Genomic DNA, 12,913 nt, shown 5'->3' with positions numbered 1-12,913 from the left:
AATGGCTTTTTATCACGGCTCCCCGGAGGGCAGTGGCCCCTCCACCTCTCGCGGCACGCCGTCCATTAAAGCCACACAGGTTTCAGTTCGAGAGCACATTCTCCCCCAAAATGCACCTGCTTTACAAGTAAAATGAGTGACATTAGTGAGACAAACAGCCCACACGTTTGCTCTTTTCCCTTCCACAGAAAGCCACCCTCAAGACCGAGGGTCTATTGTAATGGGAAGGCTTCTCGCTGGAGCCGCTCTAATTGACGTAGTTGATGCACTCGCTTTTTTTGTTTCTGACAGTAAAGCTGTTAAATGTCAGTCATTTTATTTAAAAGGTTCTGGGGAACTTGTTGAAATCAGTGGCAGCTGGTGATAAAAAAAAAATGTTGGGGGCGGGCCGGGGGCGGGCGCTACTTGAACTTCAATATGAAGGTCTTTGTACAAGTTATGTGGCGTATTGAAGCAAGGTGGTTTAACAAAGGTTGCTTATGAATCGATCCATTCACCGTTTGTTTTTTGTGATATAAAGGTCAACAGGAAACTGATTCAATACACAGTAGCTTATAGAGATACAGCGCCACCCACAGATGTAGAGTCACATGTACACGGCCAATAATTATTTTTTTCTCCTCCGCATGTATACTCAAGACTTGTCAACTTGTCTTAGTCGGACTACGGCCTTAGCTTGACTAAACTGTGCATGTAAACATACCGATTGTTGTATTCCCGCTTCCTTTCAAGGTCCAGTTTGTAAGAATTAGTGACAATGGTGAGACTGCAAAGTGCAACAAATTCACTAGAACTGTCATTTTTTTTTCAAAAAGAACAAATGTTATGTTAGCAAAAAGATAAAATAACAGGTGATTTATTGGTTTTTAAATTTTCCATCGATGGTTTAAAGCCAGTAAATACTTCCCCAAGCTGCTTTTCAGATGCTATTGTGTCAGTTAAGCTTGCTTGAGTCTTTCATTATCTGACAGGCCAAGATATCTGAGGCCCTCTGCTGGACCACGCTGGAATTACTTCAGATGGTCTAATACACTTCTAGGGTTTTTAAAGTCCCGGTTTGAACACACTGCTGCAGTAACTTGGCGGCTCGATGGCTTGATACTGCTTTTCCGTGTCCCACAGGTTACCAAATATCGAGAAAACTTGAGCATGTACCGATATCAGTCTGATACAGTGCTTTTAGTCTCGTCACATGACGGCGATGAAAAACATCTCTCTTCACAGCATGCAGCTGGAATTTAGTGAAGCATTTATGTCATATTCAGGATTTGAATAGTACTGTAGTTTTCTAGATTATTTTGTATCAGACTGAAAGTGATACCAGGTGTTGTATTGGCTCATCCCCTCTATGAAAGGCTTATTCTAAGGCTAAGTTAAGTGTCCTTTCCTATGTCTGCATTACTGCCTAAGATAGAAAATGGATGCAGTTGACGAGGGAAATGTCCGACAGCTTCTGGACTCGGTCGTTTCCAAGTTGGCGCCTCCTTCGCTATGAGGTCATTGAATTCGTCGTCCTTGTTAAACTGAAGCACAAACAGCCTCGTCGTTAAACAGCTGCTTTCAACAGGGACACGTTTACATATCCGTCCAAGCAGCGCTTAATGAACTGCTCATCCACGTCATGTCTGTTGGACGTCTTTCACTCGAGCATGCGCTCTTCAAAAACCACAGTTTACAAAAACGACGTTGCAGAGCAGCCTCCAAATATCTAACGGGATAAAAAGATTTTTTTTTTAAAAAGTCCTGACATTTAATATCCAAAGGGTCAGAGGTCCACTTCACTGAGAGATCATTACATTTTGCAATTTTCTTACTAACTCAATAACTCCGACGAGGAGATTGCAACCATATGTCACATCTGCTCCGATACATAATTGGTGACACTAATCTTGCGGAGGTGCCAACCTTAAGTAAAGTGCCACCTTATGGTGGGCTCTCCAAGTGTAGGGGTAATTATATTATGGGCTACAATTATTAATTTTACTATTATTACTGTCATATGCCCTCATGCGGCTTAACATCTCGCTTGCTCCGAACACCATATGCAAACAACACTTTGCGTTATTTAGATTCTGTAGAAATATGGCCATTTTTGTGTTTAAAATCAATTAAATAATGCTCGCCTGTCCTCTATGACTCGTATTAATATCGGTATTGATGTGTGTGCAGGCGGCATGACGTCTGGAGATGTGGCGACATCTGCTCTTCTCATTACAACCACAGGTTTATCCATAATATGAGCCCCGACAAAAGTCACTTCCGACCATCTGTGAGACACTGACGACATGACTCATGGACGAGACGGCAAGATTGTGAATATGCTTGACGACTCCTTTATTACTTTTAATACTTGTTCATCTGCTCCTGTTAGACAGTGGTGGGCAAAGATTACTATATAAAAACCTCATGATATAACAATATAATTGGGGAATATGCTATTTTTTTTTTCCACATAAGATTTTCAGAGCTTTTTTCTGGATTGTAGCCAGTACTTTCCTACCTAATTTAAAAGGACTCGGAAATAAAAAGATAGCAGTCAAACCTTAATTTGCAAAAGCATAAAATGGCTCAACGTTGCAATTAAAACAATAGCAACAGAAGAAGTCAGACAGCTCCAACATTTAACCCCCCACTCGCTTCACGAGCACCATTTTAACCCGATCCCCAGGACGGACGTACCTCTATTTTGTTCTCAGTGGTAGGAGTCTGGACCCAGCAGTGTCCAATCTATCCTCCACTTTACCTCCAATTTCCATTAGCACCTCTCTGCCTAAACTGTGCTGCTCACAATGAGACACATTTGACTCATTCTCTGTAAATTTTAGAAATGGTTGTGTGAGAAGTAATTTTCTTTCCCCCCTCCAGTTGATCCCTGATTGGAACTTCAGCAGGTCGTCACTACCATTGAGCTGCTGCCACGTGACTGGCTGATATGTGTACCTAATAAAGTGGCAGGTGCAGTTGAGCATGGCTCCGGCTGGATTAATCTGTCCAAACACGACCAGAGCTCGGTATAGTTGACCTAAGCTGTGCATGATTTTGTGTTGCCCTGTCCCTGATTCATATTTGTTACCATGGATACTGCCTGTAAATGATCATCAATATACACATGAATGTGAATGTAAAATAGAATATAGTTAACGTCCCAAATGGGGGATTTAAATACATTTGCATGCAGTTATTTTTAATTAATTTACCAAATATCGCTTGAAAATTCTGTTTTTATCATTTCAAAATAATATTGGGTAGAATAGATATGACCGTTAGTCGCTACATTGTTATGATTTATATAGTTATTTGGGTTAGGTTAGCCTCACCAACGTCCCCCCCAACCAGACCAGGACAAAGCTAAACCAAACCAACCCATGGTAACGTTACCTTTTGGTTTTGGCTGCGTTCCCTAAAGGTTCTCCAACAAACTCAGATCAGGTGTCCACACTCTGATGTGCAATCTGAGTTACACCACCAATGTGCACATATGCAAAGTATCACACTACAAGGATAGGGTGTGTGTTACAGCAACACTTAAGGGAGGTCAGAGTGGATGGGGGGGTTTCTGACCGTGTTAAATAGGCCAGCGTCATCTCTAATCGCGTCCCTTATGTTCTCCAGCAGTGGATAATACAGTTAAGCATAGCAAGACATTTACCCGTTGAGAACGTGAAGCCAAAAACCTCCATTATTCAAACACTTGAAAGCACAAATTATTCATTTCTCTTTGTCAGTAAGACGTCACTTAAATTTGTTTAAATCAGGTAAAAAAAAAAGAGCAGTGTAATTTCTCGTCACTTCTCGCAATCAGTCATTCTGAGAGAAAAGGTGCCATCCTTTCCAAACAGTGGCTAATATCTCTGCATGAAAGAAAGCTCTTTAAATGCAAAGTAGCATCGGGGTAAGTGAGACATCAATGGTTCTTATGCTCTTCACAAACAAACCGCAGTAGGCAGGAGCATGATATCATTTTATGATATTTTTCTCACCACGGACTCGCAGGAGGAATTTTTATTTATTTTTTTTTTTTTAATTGCAGATCTGCGATGGAGTCGAGAGGACAGGTGTCCCCAAAGGATTTCGTCTGAGTGTAATTATTTCCCCCCACTAATTAGCAAAGCACCAGAATAGCAGCTAATTGAATAAACCTCTGTACCACCTGAGCAACAGCAACTGTTTTACAGCTGCGTGTTACAGCTGTTTCTCACAGCCTGTCATTGACAACCATAAGGTCTATTTTTGTGCCATAAAACTCAGAGAGGCTGTACTTTTGTATGTGATCGTGTTGCACTGTCATCTCTGAGGGTGTGTTCACACCTGAGGCCTGGTTAGGATTTATAAGCACATCTGATCAGAGTCTGATCTTCCTGACCAACTGCTCACATTATATTCTGCAAGTGACCAAATCAGATCTGCGTGTGTCGATATTGACATTGTCTAGTCCAGTCATCCACATGAAGTTCTAGAGTTACAGGACACGCCCTGGTAAAACTAGTAGTCTGAACAAAATGGAAGACAGAAATCGGTGCCTGTGTCTGTCCCACATGGTTTCAAACTTTGTTTTGATTGCAAGGAAGTGCCAGAAAAGGAGGACACGGCTGAGTTGTGCCGCCATCACTGTTGGAATGGCGTGTGGTGCAGGGTCACCGAGTGACCGAGACGTTCAGATTGAAACGGATTGGTAAAAATCTGATCAGAATCGCATTCAAAACCAGAAAATGGGATCTGCTAGCTACAATCTGGATATGCTTAATAATCCTACTTGGGCTGCAGTCTAAAGAAGGCCTAATAGTCTGTCCGAAAAGTCACGTGATCAGAAATACTGCTCAGTTATTGGTCAGGCATAGCCAGGGTGAACCCAGCCAATGTGAGCTAGAGATGGGTTTAACACAATGACGACAGAGAAGTGACGTCCAGCAGCTTTTGTGGACATCCAACATGGCTGCAACCAAATAGCAGCCGTGTTCTTGCTCCTATTTTAAACAACTTCCCTGATAAAGTCGTCCGACTTCATGACAAGACAGCCATCACTCCTGGAAAATGTGTAATAAAACATGTTCCAATGTCATCCAGATCATTAGTCTGATTGGTCGTAGGTCTATCCACTTGCATGAAAAAGCATTGGTGCCGCCCCTTTAAAGTGGGAGGAGACTACACCCTTCCTAGACTCAGGTCAGAGATGTAAGACTGGTAAAAAGACAAATCCCTGGAAATATCTCCATCATAGAGCATCATAAGGTTAATGCTCCTCTCCTCCGGTGTCGGGGAGTTAATGGTGTCCATCCTCAAGCGTCTGGGAGGCCCCAACCTCTCCTCTCTCATGGGTAAGATAGCACCATTAGCCGGGCTAGCATCATCTCCCTGGTGTACCACGGAACCACCGACTTGCCTTTAAGCAGCTTTGGGATGACAAAGCTCTGTGCTAGTTTGACTGTGGAAGAGCTGGGACGAGCCAGACATGGAGGACAGACGCACCGTTCTCATTTCCATCTATCACAAGCTCTGATCCCAATTCTGTCTTATTCTCACCTGCAGATGCAGATGAGAACACTGAGGCTGTAACTGTTAATACTACGCTTCCAGGGAAAGGTGAGGACGGAGTTCACACTAGTGATGAACCACATGGAACCAAAAGAAGTGCACTAAGGGGGGGTAAAGACACCAGGGTTTGATTCAACCGCTGCTGTGACTGCACCATCATATTGCATTTCAAAAAAACTCTCTATAAAAACTCTATGAAATATAAATCTAAAACATATCTTCTTGATCACTGCCCAAGGAGAGGGGGGAGAACAAAATCACAAAACTAGAAAAGAAGATTAATCTTTTATAAAGACAGAAACAAACCTTGGCTGTGAATAATAATTGCAGGATTACAGGTTGAACAAAAAAAGTCCAGGTTAAAACTAAAGTTTATATACACAGTATATATGCCTATAGGTTCATTTAATTTTGAACATAATTTTAGTTGTTAACTGAATTTACAGTATTATTACAGTTAAATAATAATAAAAAATTTGTGAAATGAAAATGGAACAGGAGTCAGTCATATGCGAATGCCTCTGTGAGTTTACATCGAAAAAATTGGTCGTAGCAAACTGACAAAACTGAAGCCAATGTGGAAGTACCTGAAACCTGCATTCTCTTGAACGGCCATTAGGGGGCACTGTGTCAATTATATTTAAGTCTATGACAAGTTGGTTGCTACTGGTACAAGTTTATTTCTCTACTTCCAAACTGGTGCCCATTTTCAGTAGCAAAAATACAATTTCAATTGAAAAGAAATCAGTCAAAATTCTGACTTTATGTTTGTTTTCTGAATCTAGGAGCAGATACGTCATCAAGACTGTGACTTTCCTCCACCTCTTTCTCTCTCGTGATGTTTGGCAGTTGGTGTATTTATGATCAGTAACATTTAAATGTAAAGTTTCGGAAAAAAAATCATCTCGAGGGAGCCGTAAAGGCCTGAACCAACAACTTTTCAACCTGCTGGTGGCAACAGAGGAACATTTACAAATCACCAGACTACCAAGAATAGTTTTGACCATTCATTCATTCATTCATTTAAGTGATGCCAGAAACTGCCAGACTTCTACAGCAAAACATTAGACATCAAGTGTCAGTTGTATCAATAAGGAATAACTACTTTATTATTATCTCTCTCCACAAACTATAATAGCTATTGACAAAGAAACAACCGTGGGTAACTCAAACTGAACTCTGATAACAATTGCCAAACAATGTAGACTCTGTAAGACATGTGTTTGTTGTCTATTAAAAGCACACATTATTGGAGAAGTGTCAGAGAAAGTGAAAGAGCGTCTCATTATCAGGGTGTATTTCTGTTCTTCTTATCGTCAGCCTGTTATTATTATTATCATGACTATTATTATGTGAAACGGCCTCTTTGGAACGAGCCGAGCGGGCAGAACGCCGTCCTCGGTATTGTCATGGGGGGCGATGAGTATTTGGCCTTCACGCTCGGTGAAACTCCCTCCTCACCTCACATGAAACTCTGAACTCGTCTCTGAAATCACTGATGAGGCTGAGCCAGGAGTCAATCGGCTGCAAGGACTAAACCGTGGAGTCAAATCTGTGCAGCTTCGTCATTTTGCGTCGTCAATGTCAACTTTTCGAAATCAACCCCCGTCTGTGTCTCCTCTGTCTTCCTCTAGGGCCGTAAACTAAAGATCATTTTCTTCCATCGATTCGTCTTAATTCTTTCCTTGATTCATTCAAAATGACCCGTTTGGTCCATAAAAGGTTGAAAAATGTGGATCAACCTCAAAATCACAATGTTCTCACATATCCTGAATCCAGAAACCAGACAATATTCACATTTAAGAGTTAAAACTTTAAGTTAGTTAAAAGTTAAAAACACTTCATCACTTATCAGCAATTCATTTAGTAATCAGTTAATAATTGATTAGGCATGGCAGCCCTATCTATTGCTCTCTATCTCTCGTTTTTAAGACTTAACTGTGTTTTTTAATAACTGTATGTTTCTTTTTTACGGTTCACTCTTGATGAGCTGAAGACATATTTCCACTTTGGTGCACAATAAAGTTCTGTTCTATTTCATTCTATTCTTTTCTGGAGCTAACAGGTTGTGAATATGACCCTGGTGTTGAAATAATGAAATAAATAAACCAAATGCAGCATATTTAAGTGGCTCAGATAACTCTCAAATTCAACACAAAACAGAGTCAATACTCTACGATACATTAACATTAGTATTATTTATTTCCTGATATCTTACAAGGCTAAATGTTGCATATTGGACCTTTATTATTGACATATTGGGCAGTAAGGATGTGAGTCTTTACGTTATGACTCAAATGATTCTAAAGTGATTATATAATTTCATATTAATGCATTAATTAACAAAAAAAAGGTGTATTTAAAGATCCATCATTAATTTTAAATACAAAATGGAGGAACATAAAATTTTTTTTAAAATTTGCTAAATGTTTTGCTGGTCTGCAGCAACAGGAGCCATTTTTAAACCTATTTAATCCAGATTATGCTTTTCGGATTTGACACTTAACTTTTGCTCGGCCATCTTTGCTTAAATTTACACGGTGACGTATGAGGCCTGATACTTTGAACTTTGAACTCAAATTTTAATTTCCTCAGCACACGGCCCTAGAAAAATAACTTCACTTAACTCCAATAAATCCTTACTTCTTTGGGAACTAAAGCCAAACCACAATTAAATGACAACGTGTGACATTAACACATTTGGCTCTTGAATTATGATTTTTAATATAGCAGGAGAATTGTCCCCGTCGACCCCTCGTTCCACATATTTCTCATTTAATATTCGTTATAGCACATAACTAAGCTTCCTGCATGCATTTATTCACTGCTCGGATGGTAGTTAAGGGCTTTATGGTGACTATATGTCGCCCAAACTCCTGTTCCACTGGCATTCTATGTATAAGCTGAGCTCCATTAAGTCCAATAGACCTAAAACTTAATGATCCATCATCATTCACTGTTTCTATTTTAAACGGCTGCGCCCAAAATCTGCAAACACCATTACAATGCGACGGTGGGAGAGAGAAGCAGCGAGCGGGGCACGAGAGTTAATGCAGCCGTTTCATGTGCGGAAGGGTCGCAGAGTCGCGGAGATGTCGAGAGAGAGAAATAAGTGGCCGCCGCTTCACATCAGAGGAATAATTCATGAAAGATATAACAATCTGTGACACCTGACTCTGACAGTGATTATTACTGTCGATACTTTCACCGGTGCCGCTTTCAGCGAGCAGAGTGCAGCGTCTCACTCATAGAACGTCTTCAGAGACACGGGAACAACAGCTTTTTCCACTGATATTCTAAACACGGTGCAGCTCACTGACAAAACTGCAAGACTAAACTAAAATACGCTCTATTAAAATTCTGATTCAGGCTTGTCCTGGGTTTTTTTCCCCCCTGCCTCATATACATTTATATTGTTTGGGGCGGGGCTTGGAAAAAGAAGATAAGATCTCATAAGGGTGTGTAACGTCAGAACCGTCCTCTGGTCTTTGGTCTTCTAATGTCTCCTGATGTTTGGAGAGAGACGCGTGATCTAGATAATTCTGCCTGATAATCAGCTTTTTTGTTGGCACGGCTGACAGCGGCGTCAACACTGGAGAAGTCCCTCGACAAGGCAAAGATAAAAAAAAGAGAAAGAGAGATCCGTGCGATTATGCAGAGGAAATGACAAGAGGTAACTCTCTGTGCTGGGTTCATGTTAATCATGGAGGAAAGTGGAGGCCGCTTCTCCACAGTGCTCCCTGCTCTAACGGCATATCTGCTCACATTTCATTTTAGTGACGCCAGTTGGCAAAGATGCCAGAACTAATTGAGGAGCACAGCAGGTGGACGGGCGCACAGCGGGCGCATCAGTTCACGTCTTGACATTGAATGTGACTCGTGATGTGGAGTGAAGACTTGAGGAAACTTACTCTTTTTGTTCATTTCCCGGCACGTTTCGACTTGGCAGGTTTTTTTTGGTTTTCCATTAGCGACAGTACCTACTTTCTTTTTTTCAACAAAAACAAAGTTTGGCACCATCTTTACCTCTCAAAACTTCTTTGTCTTCACTCAATCCCGACCTCTGAGGTCTAATAACAGGCTGCTTTTAGATGTGCCAAAATCCAGACTAAATCCTGCCTTATCTGTAGCTGCCCCTAAAGACCAACTTGCCCCTAAAACTTTTTTTAGTACCTGCTCTGATGTGGTTCCAAGTGAGCTGAGCCAATACTAAAAATGTGACGTTGACAGAGTGCCGGTCACCGATTGGTCAGAGAGTGTCTTCACTGGAAGAGTCATGAGCGCGACATCCGACACAAAAATCAAATCGAACAATGCCAACTGTAGATCAGTTAAAAAGACTTCCTAAAAAATCATGAAAATGTGCTTTAATCTCCAACGTTTAGGAAAGGAAATGTCTAAAATGTCAATATTTAACAGAGGAGTCCAAACCCATTCCGTCTTATTTCAGTTCAGCTACGGTCATGCAGGAAGTACTGAACAATTCTTTTTAAATCAACTGACTCTAATGATTCAGTTACACCGAAAACAACTGCTTTGACCGTCACTAGTTTGTGTCACGGCAGTTTGATGCAGCTGTGCTATGACGACTCCGTCCACATTGAGGAAGTACTATAAATTGTAGGTATTAGAAAGTATTGGAAATACTAAAAATTGTACTTAATAAATATCTCCTTTGACTTTGTCTCCAAATAGAAAAATGTGTTATTAACCATGTTACAAAATAGGAATGATTCCAAAAAGACACTGGGGGAGGAGCTGAACACACACACATACTGACTTCCACACTTTAGTGGGGACCACAGTCCACAAACAGTTCTTGTACAGAATATTAACGTAGACGCACAGGTATCAAATAGGGGTGCCACGATGCGATATTATCACGATATTTAAGTCACGATACGATACTGCGATAGTGTGAAATCATATATTGCAAATTTTTTTTATGCTAATCCACAAAAATGCTCATGTTTATTCGTATCATCAGTAATAACAAATCGATACTTGCTGTCTCAAAAACAACAAAGTATCGCAATATTTCACTGTATCGAAACAGTTGTCAAACAAACATGTAGAAAAGAGACATTTTCACTCTATTGGTCGCAGTTTAATGACATACTGTACACAAACACCACAGTCCTGCTCTCTGTCTCCCTCTTTCTCCGTCCGTGACTGCAGCCTCACGGCAGGAGTCTGCTCTTCTTTCTGTACTCCATCTAAACTTTGAATTTTGAATAAAGCGTCAGAGCATTTCTGTATGTTTTTGCATCGAGGTAAGACACAGACATCATAGCGATGTTTTTTTGACAAACGCAATCTGTGGCTCCAGTGAACAGGAGACTGTTTTTTTTTGTTTTTAGTTCTTTTTTCTCCACATGTTCTCAGCCACTTTACTCTAACATATATAATGTGTGAAAAGAAGAATCTTTGAATTTGCTTCACAGGCATTTTAACAGGAACATTATGTGCCCTGTGCTGTGACTGAAGCCGCGATTACTAGTCTAAATTTAATGACTTCTAATGGTGCGTTCACACAAGACTCGGAGAGCTCATTTGCGCATCACAACTAAGCATAACAGTCCATTTTGGATACATCGGGAACTCTATTGCAACCATTGACTAAAAATCAGAAAACAAAACTGTGAAGATTTTCCACACACACATGAATGGAAACCAGCCAAGCCCATTTTGGAGCCGCACAGTGTCGTTGTACTTTCACGTAGAGACGCGGATGAAACTTTAAGCGGGTCACACGACTTAGGACTTTTTTCATCTAAATCAAAGTTTTGATAACTATTACGGTTTTTACGCAATCACAGTTTAAGTTGTGTACCTTTTCTGATTTTATAAGGAGTGTGTTTTGCGTCGGCTATAGTGGTGATGTCACTCACACTCTAGCTGAAGGTCCATGAAAAAATTAATCTCTCAACAAACTCTTTTCCTGTCCATAATTTCCAACCTACACAGACGTATTTTACTTAAAAACTTTGCTATGGTTGTCGTCTAACCCTGTGTGTGGTTTTCATTCTCATATGACTTTTTTCTTAAAATCACCTAGAAGCACGGAGAGTTTTGGCCAAACCTCGCATTGACTCCCAGCTCTGGAGTTTTTTAAAAAAATGAAGACGAGGGCGTATTTAAACTGTAAGTTCTCTGTCAATTCACACCCGTTTGTCACAAATTTATATGTGGGTGCTCCGGGAAAGCCTCCTAACGCTCACAAACCAAAATTGTATCTGTATCATCAACCGTTCTTGAAACAGGACAACTTTAAAACACGCCGCTTCCTCTGTTTTTCACCCGTTTTTGACAGTTAGAAACAGGTGTTTGTAACAAGGAGGGGGAGGGTTCAAATTTTAAAACATTTTCCAGGTCACAGTTCTCCAAATATAATTTAATCAGTAGCAACGTGACTCTGGCCGTAGATTTTCAGTTTCCGGACTGATTCCTGACCTTTTCATACACTTCTACTCCAACTGTTTGAAGAGTATTGTTGGATTTCGGTGTTTGGGCGCTTTAATTGCAACATCCTGCTTCGTAATCACACTAATAACCGCTCTCATATTTTGGGCTATTATCTGCTACTTAGTGCTACTATTGAGATTTGGTTCAATTGTTTTTTTTGCATAAGAGCTCTTTTGCAGCTTCCATGAGTGCATTCAGTGGGATTTCATTTTCACAGAGCTCACATAATCAAGGATAATCAATAATTTACCACAATCTAAACACCTATTATTAACGGAAATTATGTTTTAAAGAAATACCTCAAATACTAGATTTTTAATGCCTGTTTCTGGTTAAAAATACCCAATATTATTCAGTATGATGGGCCATCATAGTGAAATTGGCTCTGCAACATTTGTGACCACCTTACCAGATAACTGGTAGAGGTCAGGACAATCCCGATTTCCACTAAAACAAGTCTGAAATATAGAGTTATTATCAAATTATAGCCGATTGTTCAGTCTGGTGTTGACAAAGACTGAAACTCTCCATCGGTGCTCTCTCCTCACGGCAGCGACATACGTGCAATGAAACGGAGCTGGCACAAAATTAAACTGCTGTCGAGTTGGTTTTAAGCACAGAGCTGCGAGCAAATATCGGCACACTCACTGCGAGGTTGACGTCTGCTCGTTTAGTGACACTCCGCCAGTCCCTGCCAGATGGGGCTCCGTGAAGACTGTGAGGAGAAGAGGAAGAGGAGAGAGAGAGAGAGAGAGATGGATGGATTAGTGAGTGAAACAATGATGACAGATTATCATGACGGTCCTGACTTCAATCTGGCAAATCAAATTTGAGAAATGTGAGCCATGATATCCCATTTATTCATTTCTACAGTATGTTTCTTGATATGAACAGAAGTATAGACAGTGAATATCTA

At 40.6% G+C, this 12,913-nt stretch overlaps 1 protein-coding gene across 1 annotated transcript in view; it reads right to left on the bottom strand.

Annotated features, from left to right (window-relative positions):
• gfra4a (GDNF family receptor alpha 4a) overlaps positions 1-12,705 on the bottom strand; it is a 188,973-nt gene extending 176,268 nt beyond the window's left edge. Inside the window, exon 1 of the mRNA XM_058616173.1 lies at positions 12,646-12,705. The gene's annotated coding sequence lies outside the window, so the exon portion shown is untranslated. The remainder of the gene's footprint in view (positions 1-12,645) is intronic.
• Positions 12,706-12,913: the final 208 nt, after the last annotated feature.

The sequence above is a fragment of the Solea solea genome, chromosome 18 (genome assembly GCF_958295425.1).
Source record: "Solea solea chromosome 18, fSolSol10.1, whole genome shotgun sequence".
Classification (NCBI taxonomy): Eukaryota; Metazoa; Chordata; class Actinopteri; order Pleuronectiformes; family Soleidae; genus Solea; species Solea solea.
Note: the sequence above shows the minus strand (reverse complement) of the source record. Positions and strands in the feature narration are given on the sequence as shown.